The sequence below is a fragment of the Salvelinus sp. IW2-2015 genome, unplaced genomic scaffold (assembly GCF_002910315.2).
Source record: "Salvelinus sp. IW2-2015 unplaced genomic scaffold, ASM291031v2 Un_scaffold2531, whole genome shotgun sequence".
Lineage (NCBI taxonomy): Eukaryota > Metazoa > Chordata > Actinopteri > Salmoniformes > Salmonidae > Salvelinus > Salvelinus sp. IW2-2015.
The window spans coordinates 89,642-102,770 of record NW_019943844.1 but is presented as its reverse complement, the minus strand read 5'-3'; the positions used below and the strand labels follow the sequence as shown (position 1 = coordinate 102,770).

Sequence of the window (13,129 nt, the reverse complement as noted above, 5' to 3'; positions counted from 1 at the left end):
CCTTGGGGGCCCCTGGCTGGTCCAGAGAGTTCCAGGAGGCTGGGATGTTCAGCAGTCCAGCCCGCACCCTTATCTTGGAGGAGGTGCTGGAGGCTCTTCGTACATCTGACTTTCTATGTTTCCCCACCAGCCACATATATGGCCACACGTATTAAGAATTAAATCTGTTTATAAAATACATTAAATAGATTACATTAGAAAAATGTTATTGTCCATGCGATGTGGAAATTTTCTTTTACACATAAAAACATAATCAGGGCATCAGAATGCTTTATCATCAAGAACATAGACTACTGGGGCCTCCCGAGTGGCGCAGTGGTCTAGGTGCCTAACTGTGCCACTAGAGTCCAGGCTCTGTCGCAGCGGGCCGTGACCGAGAGACCCATGGGGCGTGGCACAATTGGCCCAGCGTCGTCCGGGCTCGGGAGGGTTTGGCCGGCAGAGATGTTCTTGTCCCATTGCGCTCTAGCGACTCCTGTGGCAGCTCGGGCACAATGCACGGTGCAGTGTTTCCTCCGACACATTGTTGCGGCTGGTTAAGCGGGCAATTGTGTCAAGAAACAGTGCGGCTGGGTTGTGTTTTGGAGTCCGTACGGGAGTTGCAGCGATGGGACAAGACTAACTACCAATTGGTAAAATCAAAAAAATACTACTGAAACTATTGCCTACTGTAAAATTGTACTGATTATGTGCATAGGGATTTATGGATTAAGGAGTATAAGGCATTTGTGGCCACTCAATTCAACTGAAGCCGAGGAGATTTTAAATCAAATACCTGCAAAATGGTTTGGTTGTTCAATGCGAAGATGAACACTGGGTATAGTGATTAACATATTTATTGAAGTATTCATTGGAAAGAAATACAATAACAGTGGTATCAGGAATGTCTYTAAGGTTTTATACTGTGACCATGATTGTTGTGTGTCTCAGAAAGGCAATGCTGTTTTAAAGAGAAAAAAGCTACAGATGAAGTAACAAAAAAAGAATATAACAAAACAAATTAAAAGACTGAAATAAAAGTAGGGGCAGAGGCAATTGTTTCATTCTTAAACACGTATTTAAGACAATCCTACTAACAGAGGCATCCTGAATATGAGATCCTGAATAGTCACCACAGCATCATTTTTCTTTTGCCTTTTACAACTGGATCCCATTCTCATATAGCTAGATTGACATTGAAAGGTCATATTTTGAAGAAGGTTAGGATGGTGAAAAGAAAAGGTGCAAGGTTAAGGAAAAACAAAATTAAACAAGATCAAAAACATTTTTTTGTTGTTGCAATTTGTACAAACATAAGTAAACTTCAACTATGTGATTTCAKTATACTCAGTATTTAAATCAACAGCAATGTTATTTATTGAGTCTTAGAATTACCATAGCAAGAAAGTCAATCATTTCACAGGCTAGGTTAGAGATGCAACTTAATACGATACAGAAACATGAGGAGAGAAGGAACTATACACTGTAAGGTCCGGAAATCAGAATAAWGATCATACAGAGAAACTCAACTTTCCTAGCCACATATTTCCACCCTGAATCTCTCAACTGCAGTTTTCTAGATGACAGAGACACTAGCGAGATACCAGATGACAGACTAGAGAGATACCAGACATGGAGAAAGCGAGAGAYAAATACTACTTTCTACATCTAGTTTACCATTGACACTTGCTCACACACTGTTCCACTTTCCAAATACTTTCCTCAACACTTTCAAAGTTAYACTTCATAAACACAATCAGTCTTCACCCTTTAAATAAGGTTCTGTACGGTTTGCAATTGGTAAACYTGCAGCTAAAATCTGCTAGAWYTGAACAATCTGTTGGAGTCGAATTCTAAATCAATCGAGAAGACACTAGTAAAAACAAACGAYCTGAATCCATCTCTTTTCTTATACATTTATCCCTCAACACAATGCCAATTTCTCAAACCTACTTTCCAGGAAAACCCGTCCTCCAAACCCTCCACTGTTTCTTTCCTCTTCTACCTGTCCAATACAAATAGAAGTACAGTTCACCCCACAGGGATGCATTGTTACAGATGTAAGATCTTCATTTTAGCCAGTTGCAGGAAAATAATCCTGCAGCAACAAGAAATGTGAATTAATCTAKATTTTTGTAGYGGTTGATAGACACACTTTAGAAGCCTTTTTAAAACTAAAATACACTACAAGTTTGCATTTCCTGCWATGCAGGAACATTCTCACCAACAAAAGAGTGATCAAATAAAGATCCTACATCTGTACTGTTGCTCCTTCTTACTTCTATTAATACGTTTCTGTAGATAACAGAGACTCTTGAAGGTAAACGTTCAATACAATCTACACATCCCAAACTAGCAGCAATAGCTTTGCAATGCAACATATTTCTGTGTATAACATATCATATCAATTGCCTTTGTAAATTGATCAGTTGATCTTAAAAATATAATTCCTTATACAAATCCTACCTCACATTAAAACAAATTATTATTTAAAAAATATTGGTGTTTAAACTTGAACTATTTCCTACCCAGCATTGTGCTGATGACATCAGTAAGCAACATCAATACACTTTTCTTTAAATCTTCATTCAGAGAACATGTAAATTAAGTTGTACAAATGTGATAAATCAACAAGTGATTGGTAGGTCTGCATCTATCGTGAAAATACATCTGCCTAGCTAATCCCAACAATGGAAAAAAAATAATGACAATTCTTCAACATGTTTGGATTTTCCTGGATCATACACACATATCTCTGCATAACTCTCTTCTCAAAAATCCTCCTCAATGAGAATACTGATAAAACAGGAGCCTGTCCTTTAAGACAATTCCTAATGGTACAAGTAAAGTARGCTATAATTCATTAAACTATTACCCGACTACAGGCTGCTACCAGGAACCAGTCCCTGAATGGGTACAGACAAAAAAACARAATAAACATTTTCTATCAAGGTTACTTCTAGAAAAGTGTTGTAAAATGAAAAGAACATTATAKAATTATCAGTAATGCCCAGGGCTCAAATGTTAATGTTGGACATGCCGACAAAATGGCCGCCATCTGTTTGTGTTTTTACTAACATCACAGAGCTTTTTAAATTCCAACTCCCACACTCATCTTTTTACTCTATAATTCTCAAATACTATGGTGGATTTTTATTCAAGATCTCATTTTGTCCAACGGGTCTTTGACAATCACTGTTATGTCACTCAAATGTCAGCTTTGATTCTTCTATCTTCAAAATAACACCACATAAGTGTCTGTATTTTGACTTAGGCCTGATTAATACACATCTAATAAGCACTTGTAAATAACCAACATGAACAGAAAGGTTTACTTAAGGCTTTCTCTTAAGGCTCAACAGTTGAGAACTCAACCAACACAGTTACTGGACTCTGAAAACAAATTCAAAACACATGAATGTTTCCTATTAACACCTCTCCATTGGWTGCCTGTTCAAGGAGACCATGTCCTATTCGATGATGGGTGCAGAGCGATCGTTGGTCACCGTCTTTCTGAGCCGGACATGGGCAAATGGGTTGGTCCTGCCAGGGAGACAATGTGCATATCAGGCATGACAGAAGCTTAGACACGTTTATCGACAGTCATCTATCTAAAGTGGACCAGAGTTGGTGACTACTGCAATGCASTATGTCTACTGTWTAAATAATATAATGAATGCATTTACCAGGTTGGGGAGGGTGGAGGAGAGGCYAAGTCTGAGGAGAGCTGTAGTAAAAGCGATGAAGAMCCTAGTGTTATTAACCCATTACATATCATATCTACATTATATTCTGTCATTATAAGCCATCTATACCTCTTGCATCAGCATTGACAGAYCCGGTCGGTCAGYGGGCCCTGCCCACTCWACCCCTTCACCTCTGACCTTCGGCCTCAGGCTGACCTGGTTGGAGTCGGCCATGCTGTATGGGCGCGGGCGGAAGGTGCTGACCCTCTGAGGGGGGAARGAGCGCTCCTCCTCGGACTCAGGGGTCAGGGCAGGCAGYCCAGGGGAGACCAGCTTYTCTAACTGACCCGTACMGGTYCTGTTGACCTTAGAGAGGAGCGYGGAMCTGGAGAGAAACCAMTGGTAAATGGTTCATTTTCCAAMTGTCTTGCTCAACTCAATATCCTTAATGACAATAGCAGGCATATTGTTCTGACATTTCAGACTGAGGATAAATGGAGGAAAGTGGTCATGCTAACTCATCAACTGTACTGTTGATCTTGGAGAGTAAAGGGGACCTACAAGGTGGTAGAAGATTAGGACAGAGCTTAGGCAGATGGAAAGAATGAGGGTCATTCATTTTTATTCCTCTCTAAAGGCCTGGTCTCTTTGCTTGGCATGGACACATCAAAATGATAATGACACTTAGAGAAAAAAACAGCATATCTGTGTCAAAGTGTCAGTGACCTCTCTCAGCTTCCTGTGAATAAGCCAAAATCATCACTGCCAGTTTGTAGACATCGCTATCGTACTGACAGACAATAATGTTGTTGACAACGCTGCAGCTAAGCTGTTAGATCAGAGTAAATACAGGGAAGGGTGGACAGCATAGCGGATGTATTTCCAGAGTTACAGTGTCAAGATTTAATCATAACCATAACAAAGTTGACTTCCATTTAAGACAATAACATTTTGAGGAATGAAATGACAATATCATAACAGTTTCTTGTTTCTATGGTGACAGACCTGCTGTCGAGGGGATCCAAGGTGTTGGGGTAGGGCTGAGTGTAGGAGAAAGGGAACCAGCCTTTCCTGTAAGGMAGAGAGYGAMGAATTGTTTTGGTATTATCCGTATATAACCTAGAAAACCKATGGATTGSCTGAAGATGTAATTTRAGAACAGTCCTCAGTTGGTGTTTGAAGAATTGTAGGCTTTTGTACAGCTGAATGGTGGGTTCTYACTCTTACCGTCCCGTCCGTTCYTTCTGGCCATAGTGCCACCCGTCTCTGGGCTCAGAGATGAGGAGGCTGAGAGCGTCGCCTGGCAGGAAGTGAAGTAAGCAGGCCCCGCCCACTCCACTGCTTCTGAACCCCAGGAGCGTGGGCAAATATGCTTCCACACGAGACGGGTGGAGAGAGGGAGAACTCTGTCTCTGGGCAGAGTGGAACCTGAAGATAGGGAGGGACAGAGAGAGAATGTGAAATGAATTAATAGACATCACATTGGAAAGAAATGGACAAGATGGCAAATAAAAAGCGAAGGGGGTATCAAAACCTACCCATAAACCCTCCCACCCGGCCCTCGCTGACTGGTTCCTAGGCAAAGGCAGGTAGATGTTCCATACATCTCCGCTGCCTTCATCAGCATGGGATTATGGGACAGCAATGGTGTTTCCCTCTTCCTAGCACTCCCTGGTGGTGCAGCGAGGGGGTTATGGCTCTGGAGAGAGGTGCACTGTGGGGTAGTGGAGGACTGTGAGGGCACTGAGGGACAGCGGCAGGGCCAGGCCTGTAGGGAGGAGTAGGATGGGGAGCCATGGCTGAGAGAAAGCACAGTGGAGGGGATCAGACTAGGAGAAAAGGCTGGAGGTGCTGTTGGCCAGGAGAAGAGAGGTCTGCTGGGCTTGGCTGGAGCCAACCGTGGAGGAGGTGGAGGGGTGTTTGCAGTAGTGATAGCATTAGCACTTATGTTGTTGTTAGCATTGGGGCTAGCTGAGACACTAATAGGCGTGCTGGTCTGCTGAGGGGAGCCTGCCCCACTCCTCCAATAGCCCCTCCAGTGGCAGCGAGGGAGCGGAAGGTCTGGGGTCCGGGGGAGTTTTGGGGAGGGGGGATGTCACTCTGGGAAGAAGAGGGGATGGGTCTCTGCTGCTGGGAGCACCATTCAAACAGGAGGCACCTCCTGTAGGACAGCTCTGAAAGAGAGAAATGGTAAGAGAGAGAGATAAGACAGAGCGATGAGAAGAAACAATGAATTTTGCTAAATGACTGAAAACCATCTGAATGCTGTCTAAATAACAGAATACCCTAATCTTATAATAATTTCACTTTATTTCTAGTACATGTAATTCAACATTTGTCTGTGAATTCCTACTCATGAACTGAAACTGAAACCCTTGCCCTCACCTGTTCTGGCTGTGCAGCACCAGTTTAGCATGTCGGAGGAGATCAGCTATCCCAGATGCCCCAGAGCCCTGAGGGGCGGTGTGACGCAGCAGGTTGAGCGCCCGTTCAGGTAGTCTGGTTGGCTGGGAGCATGACTGTTGCCATGAGGACAGCTTCTGTGCAGGAGCTCTCTCACCTGGACACAGGGAGGAAGGAGAGGCAGGTTGGCAGATGGATGGGGGTCAGGGAAGTGTGTGTGTGTGTGTGTGTGTGTGTGTGTGTGTGTGTGTGTGTGTGTGTGTGTGTGTGTACCTTGCAGTGGTAGTTGATGAGCAGCTTGGTGACGGAACACTGGCGGTCCACAAGGAAGCAGTATCGTCTCCTCTCCTCCGTCAGCGCTGAGCGGTAACCCACAGCAACCAGCGTGTCCAGCTCAGCCTGACGACGACTCATTAGCTCCACATACTGACAGAGGTTAGTAAACACACACATAGAAACGAATGCAGCATAACAGAGCCAGCGGAGTAGGAGATATGTGACCTTTATAATACACTGTAGGGAGAGAGGCACAGCAGAGGGACCAAAAGGAAGAAGTGACATCATATCCTGTCTGCTGAGCAGCGATAAACTAAATCCTAATCACAAAATATTATCCCTCACCTTCCTTAACKTTTTCTTCCATTGTCCACCCCTTCTTATTTCCTGTTTTCTCATTCCTAAGATTTCTCCTCTTTCTCTTCCCTATCCCCCTTTTTTCCTTCAGTAAGGACTGGAAGCCAAATCAGCTGAGCCAGATTGCTGTTTAATCTCATCCATACTTCCGCACACACAGACTGTACATACACACACACAAACACTTGACTGTGCCTTGTAATGCTGAGTAAGATGCTTTAGTCTGGTGGTGTTTCCAAGAAAATCCCAGACAAATCTCAAGTGTCAAAACACAATTGTAAGTGTTTCAAAAAGACACAAATGCATCGTTGAAACCTTACACTCAAAGCACTACTGACACAAAATGGTGTTGTTGGATGCCAGTTACCTGCATCTCCCTATCTCCGTACTTGTTGGGGTGGCGACTGCCCTGGCTCTTCCTGCGCAGCTTCTTGAGCTGTGATTGGCAGCGCTCGATAGATTCCGACTTCGACTTGCGCTCACTCTGATATTTCTTCAARGTGGCCTGAGATCGAGAGAGAACAGGAGCGAGAAAATCCGATTGAGAGAGAGACAGAGCAACAGATAGAAAAATAGTTTGTCAGAAAAGTGGTTGTGCTGTAGAGAGAAGGAAATATGTTAAAGGAAAATGCATAGATAAACTCACGGTAAGATATTTAATGTCCAACTCCAGCTTTTGCTCCAACTGTGACAGCAGCTCAGAATGGAACAGCTTCAACTGTAGATCATATTCCACCATCATTCATACAGCATCACAATATTTAACAATCAATCATATCACCACACACACACACACGGTAAACACTTACCACGTCCTCCAGTTGAACCTGAATCTGCCTGTGCACCTCAGCCATCTGAAATAACGTGTCTCCTGGAATCCCCAAGAAGACACAGGATACAGAGAATACGTCATCAACACAGGGATACAGAGTGGGATAAAAGGGCTGGGGGAAAAAACACTTGTTGTGACTTCACATTGTCTGTATGTGCAATATTGTGTCTGAGGTGTCAGATCAATAAAGTAGTATCTTATCTCACCTGGAGCTGTTAACTGACTGAATGATTGTATCTCTCAACTTCTCAGCCTATGATGWCAGCTGTGAGTCTGCCAATGAGGTAAAGGCTGTGTGTCTCTCTCCCACAGCACAGTAGTTTGTGGTGTCTGGCATCTCTCCCTCCCTCCCCGACTGTTTGCAGCATTACAATGAGATCATGTGGTGTTGTTAATCTCTCAACAATCACCCCACTCTCTCCCTCTTCCTCAGTTCCCTCACGCTCGCTCTCTCTCTCAGTTCCCTCCCTCCCTCACTCACTCCCTACTTTCTCTCGTTCCTCCACTCTCTAGCTCGCTTCTTGTCCCATAGTCCCTTAGTGTTTCTCACCCCACCCACCGGTCTCTCTCACTCTCATACACCCACCCAGTCACTCACCCAGTTCTTTGGACCCTTGGCTGTCGCTGGCCAGTTCTCCCAGTTTGACCAGACCATCGAAGTATCCCTTGGCTGCTACCGTCACTCCTGAGAGGAAAACACCTTTCAGTGAGGGGCACCATGTAACAAAGACCCTCTAAATGGGCTTTAGGATCGGGCCTGCGTGGAATGCAGCTTCTATGCCAGAAACCAGAGTGACATCATTAAAATGTCCAAACAAACATGCCCTACSAACATGCCCACCCAACGCCACTAGACATACTATACCACACATTATACAGTATACTGTGTGCACACCACTCTCTCTCTCACCTGTCAGGGCTTTCTCATAGTGTTTCCCCATGGTCACAAAGTTCTTCAGACTGGGGTTGAACTGGTCCAGAATCCCCTACAACACACATGACAACAAGAGACAATATTCATGTCTCCTCTTCAACTTACCACTTAGTCACAGTCTGTGATCATTGCTGCTAGCAGACTGAGTTTCAACAAAAYCGTTATATAGGGCACTCGCCTGACTACATCTACAGACTAATTCATTGCTCTTGGAGACAACAAACCTACACACACTGTACCTTATACACGTTTTCTGTCATCTTGTTGACCTCGTCTGAACGAGACATGGTGTTTCAGAATGTTTATGTWTTGTAGTCTCCTCCCCTGTATCTTAGGGTATTAGGCTTTACAACAGCAGACTGAAGTCCCCTGGAAACACAAAGATGGAGAGAAACAAGTGTTGGCAGGTAGCCTAGCGGTTAAGAGTGTTGGGTCAGTAACCAAAAGGTTTCTGGTTCAAATCCCAGAACAGACTAGGTGAAGAATCTGTTGATGTGCCCTTGAGCAAGCACTTATCCACAGGAACATACAGGAGCAATTAGGGTTAAGAGTGTCTGTTAAATAACTGAAATGTACAATTAATTCAAGTATAAAGAACTTCTGAGAGGTCTAACCAGACAACCAAGAGAGGTATTCAGGCTGAGGTGTTTGGAGGTGACCTGGCAAATCAAACTCACCCATACCGAGTGAGATGGAGGGTTTTCATCAGTGGTCTATGATCCATACAGGAGGCAATGACCAGACAGCTTATTCCTAAACTACCACCCTGCATACCCAACATGCTTGTGCTGTGACCCATCTTTTAGAGTTGTTTGGGACTGTGTTAAGTCTATCCCCAAGACTTCTAGCCGTGACCCAAGAGGAATAAACCACAGCCCACCAGTGGGTCCGGAGCCAGTCTTTGGGAACCCCGGCTGCTCCTCATCAAGAGGGTGACCTTCCAGAGCTAACGACTGGAAAAGTTGACTTTGTCCTGCTCCATTATCCGATATGGGTCAACATTTTTCATGTAATCTCTGTAGGATAACAAAGGAGGGCTGTAAGGGGAAAAGCTGAGTTGAGCGTGACTTTAGCCATTTAATCCAGGGGGGAATTCTGTCACCGAACAGCTTGGTCAGTTCAGCAACGGTTCTCTCTCTGTGGTCCAATGTTTATTCAGCGCCATGACACTTGTGCCTGGTGTTGGAAAAGTCCATTGTTCTTATCTGAGGGGTTATGACTGGTCTGAAACAAACTGATAGCAGAAACCTTTGGGTTGCCCTAATGTAGGGTAGTGATAAAGTAATTGGTGGACTCAATCGCAAAAGTTAAGAAGTGCTGTGTTATTCACATCCATATGGAAGCAGGACATACAACCTCAGGGCCTGGAATCAAAGGAGGGTCTGACTGCTGTTTTAAGACACGTTTTGGTAATAAAGTTTTATGGGGGGGGTTCTACGTTTTTTTTACTTCATAACTCAGACGCAGAAGTAATAACAGACGTCCAGATGTATCACAGATCACATGACCTAAGCAAAATACACCAGGGTATCACTGTATAATACATGGTGTCTGCAGTGGTGGAGCACCTACTGGAAAAAACAGCATTTGTTACTCTAACATATAATCCAATCAAATCAAAGTATTTGTCACATGCACAGGATACAGCACGTTTAAACGGTACAGTGAAATGCTTACTTGCAAGCTATAGCACACTGAGTAACAGGCCATTCTAACTGCTCCACTATAATGCCTAACTTATTACATGACACAATCAGAAGATTGGTAATATAGACCACTTTAGGCAATACTTGTGTCATGCCTATGACACTTCATTACATGGGTTGGTGGAAATAGAGTGGGCAGAATAGACATAGTTCTGATACGGTATTATAGAACGTCTCAGAAATAATTCTAGTCATTCAAGTTCTATTCTGTAAACCTACAGTACTCTAGCCATGATGAATGTACAGTGGCTCTCACACAAGCCTCTTCTCTCTAGTGTTACAGCACGGTGGTCCTCGTGTGGGACAACAACACACACACATCTGACTTCACTCTACACTAAGGCTCACACATGCTCCTTTCAGACAACATCCTGTGTGTGTGGCATTCTGCAGCATGTCATGCATTGGCTCACTTGTTGATGTCAGTGGATGGTCATTGGGTAGACAGACATGTGTTGGGTAACACTGAGCGGTCAGGCTGCTGTTGAATAGACCTGATGATATCATTTGATTCCACAGATGTATGGGTTACAGCTCTGTACAGTACAATCGACCTCCTATGGACTTTTTGCATTGTTACCAATGTTCAAGGAGGCTCTGAGCTTATGTTAAAGATGTCCTCTAGCAATTTGACGTTTTCCTGTTGAATATCCCAAGTATAAATACAGTAATGTACACACACTTGAGGGTCATTTTTGGGGAGCAAAATTGTTTAGTTTTTTTAGACACAACTCCAAACGTCAAGGAGTAGGGCATTCAAGGAGTTACCCTTACAGAAAAAAACGTGTAAAATCTTGATTTCAAGTGAAATTTCACATATGAAATCATGTGAAAATGTGTTTTTGGAAAACTTCAAATGTGATCACGTTTTCACATGCATAGTTTCATGTTATCACATATTGCTTTCCATGTTGTCACACGTTATCGCATTAACTTCACAATTCACATGTGATCACGTGAAATTCATGTGGTTTTTCCTGTAAGGGTTGGTCTGAGGTGATGTCATTGGACTCCCCCCTTGTTTGAGGAACAGTAGAGGAGCAATAGAGAACCAAAGAGGAAAGGCCCACACCCCACTTGTGTCATGTCATATCTGGACCACCTATTGAGATGTGCCTTTTGGTAAGTAAATCAGGTGTTGTGTGAGGAGAAAAGGAGACTGGAGTAAGCAGAAGTGCACAAAGAACTTATCAATATCTGAAGAAATCCAATGAAGAATTTCCTTGATCAATATCCTATTGTTGACCGGGCAGAAACAATTTTTTGGGGGGTGTCGGGTAGCCTAGTGGTTGGAGCATTGGGCCAGTAACCGAAAAAGTTGCTGGATCGAATCCAGAGCTGACAAGGTAAAAATCGGTCTTTCTGCCCCTGAACAAGGCAGTTATTAACCCACTGTTCCCTGGTAGGCTGTCATTGTAAATAAGAATTTGTTCTTAACTGACTTGCCTAGATAAATAGAGGTTCAATTAAAAACCCAGGACTTCTTTCTAGCCAACTCAACACACTACCTCTGGTTCCCCACGAGAGCTGATCTACAATCAGTTATGCTTTTTATGTCCTGATGGTTAGGATTGGGGTTTGGTAAACTGAAAAGTTACTCTGCAGATGGAGGCACATTCTCAAGGTCCAATTTATTTATTTATTAATTTCTTATTCAAACCAGGTTGGTCAATTGGGAACCAATTTTCATATGCAATGACAACATAGCCAAATATAGAATTACACAGCAAAACTATAATCAATGTACTAAAACACAAATGACCTGAAACAGCTTTTGTAATATAGGTATTGAAATACAATTTTTACATTTTGTTGCCAAAGATGTTTCAGAAACAGCTACTAGGCCTACATAACGTCAACAACTGAAAAACTCCTGCAGAGCTTGTCAACAGTTAAGTGATTCCACTGGTTTTGGCAACAATTACAAATGTGACAGAGATGTAACATCATAGGTGAAACAAATGTCACAAACAAATGTCTGTGAAACAGGAACATTATAAACAGATTGGAGGATGTGAGGTTGTGTTTATCACTTTGACTCTTATTGGCATACATAACTAAAATACGAGACATCCTCTCTAAACCAAGTTAAACGAATTATCGAGARGTYAAAGTGGACGAAATGAGAGACATTACTCTCGAAGCAAATCAGTATCACCAGTCAAAAGCCTCATTCAGCAACACCTGTTGATCTCTAGGCCTACATATAAAACTCACCGCAATTCATTCAAAGTTAGATAAGCAGCAAAATAGTTGATACAAAGTGGAATTGTACCTTTTCTGAGCTCATTGTTGAAAAAAAAAACAGATGACCGAAACGCCGTTTGTCTTTTTTTTTCTTTTCTTCTACTGCTTTCCCCTTCGTTAGTGGGGGGTTGTTCACCCAGCAGCGCACTAAATCTCAATCTCCCCCCCGCCTTCGCTCTCTCTCTCTCCCTTTTTTAATTTTTACTCACACAAATCGGCGTCAGACTTTTGGTGCTGTTCTGTACCTCTACTCACTGTTGAGCGGATTAGCAACATGCCTTCACGCGCACACCCCGGACAGAAAATTCACCGCGAATTAACCCCCTGACCGCTGCATCAAACTCCCTACGGTTAGAAGCCTCAGTTCTCTTCCGTTCTCTGTCTCTCTTTACCACTCTGTCTCTCTTTATCACTCTCCCTTTCTCTCACAATGTCCTCACTCTCGTTCACGCTCTCTCTCGCTCACTATCCCTCTCTTTCTCCCTCTCCTTCACTCACTCACTCACTCGGGCAGAATAACAATGAGCAAACGGGACCCGGGCTGAATAGCGGTAGAGAGAATAATGACTTGAAACTTTTTAAAGCAAGGATGGCAGACCCCGCAGTCACGTATCATTGGCCTACATCCGCCACCCCCTTCTCACATTCCCTCCATTCATTCTCTTAAGTGGGCAGTAGCCCTTTGGTTTATTAATCACATAATATTAAA

The 13,129-nt window shown here is 43.3% G+C and overlaps 1 protein-coding gene and 1 pseudogene across 1 annotated transcript in view; one reads left to right on the top strand and one right to left on the bottom strand.

Moving 5' to 3' along the window:
• Positions 1-818: 818 nt before the first annotated feature.
• Positions 819-13,044, bottom strand: LOC112074193 (BAR/IMD domain-containing adapter protein 2-like; annotated as a pseudogene).
• The window catches only part of LOC112074186 (neuronal pentraxin-1), a 28,670-nt gene continuing 28,220 nt past the window's right edge, over positions 12,680-13,129 (top strand). Inside the window, exon 1 of the mRNA XM_024141396.2 lies at positions 12,680-12,770. The gene's annotated coding sequence lies outside the window, so the exon portion shown is untranslated. The remainder of the gene's footprint in view (positions 12,771-13,129) is intronic.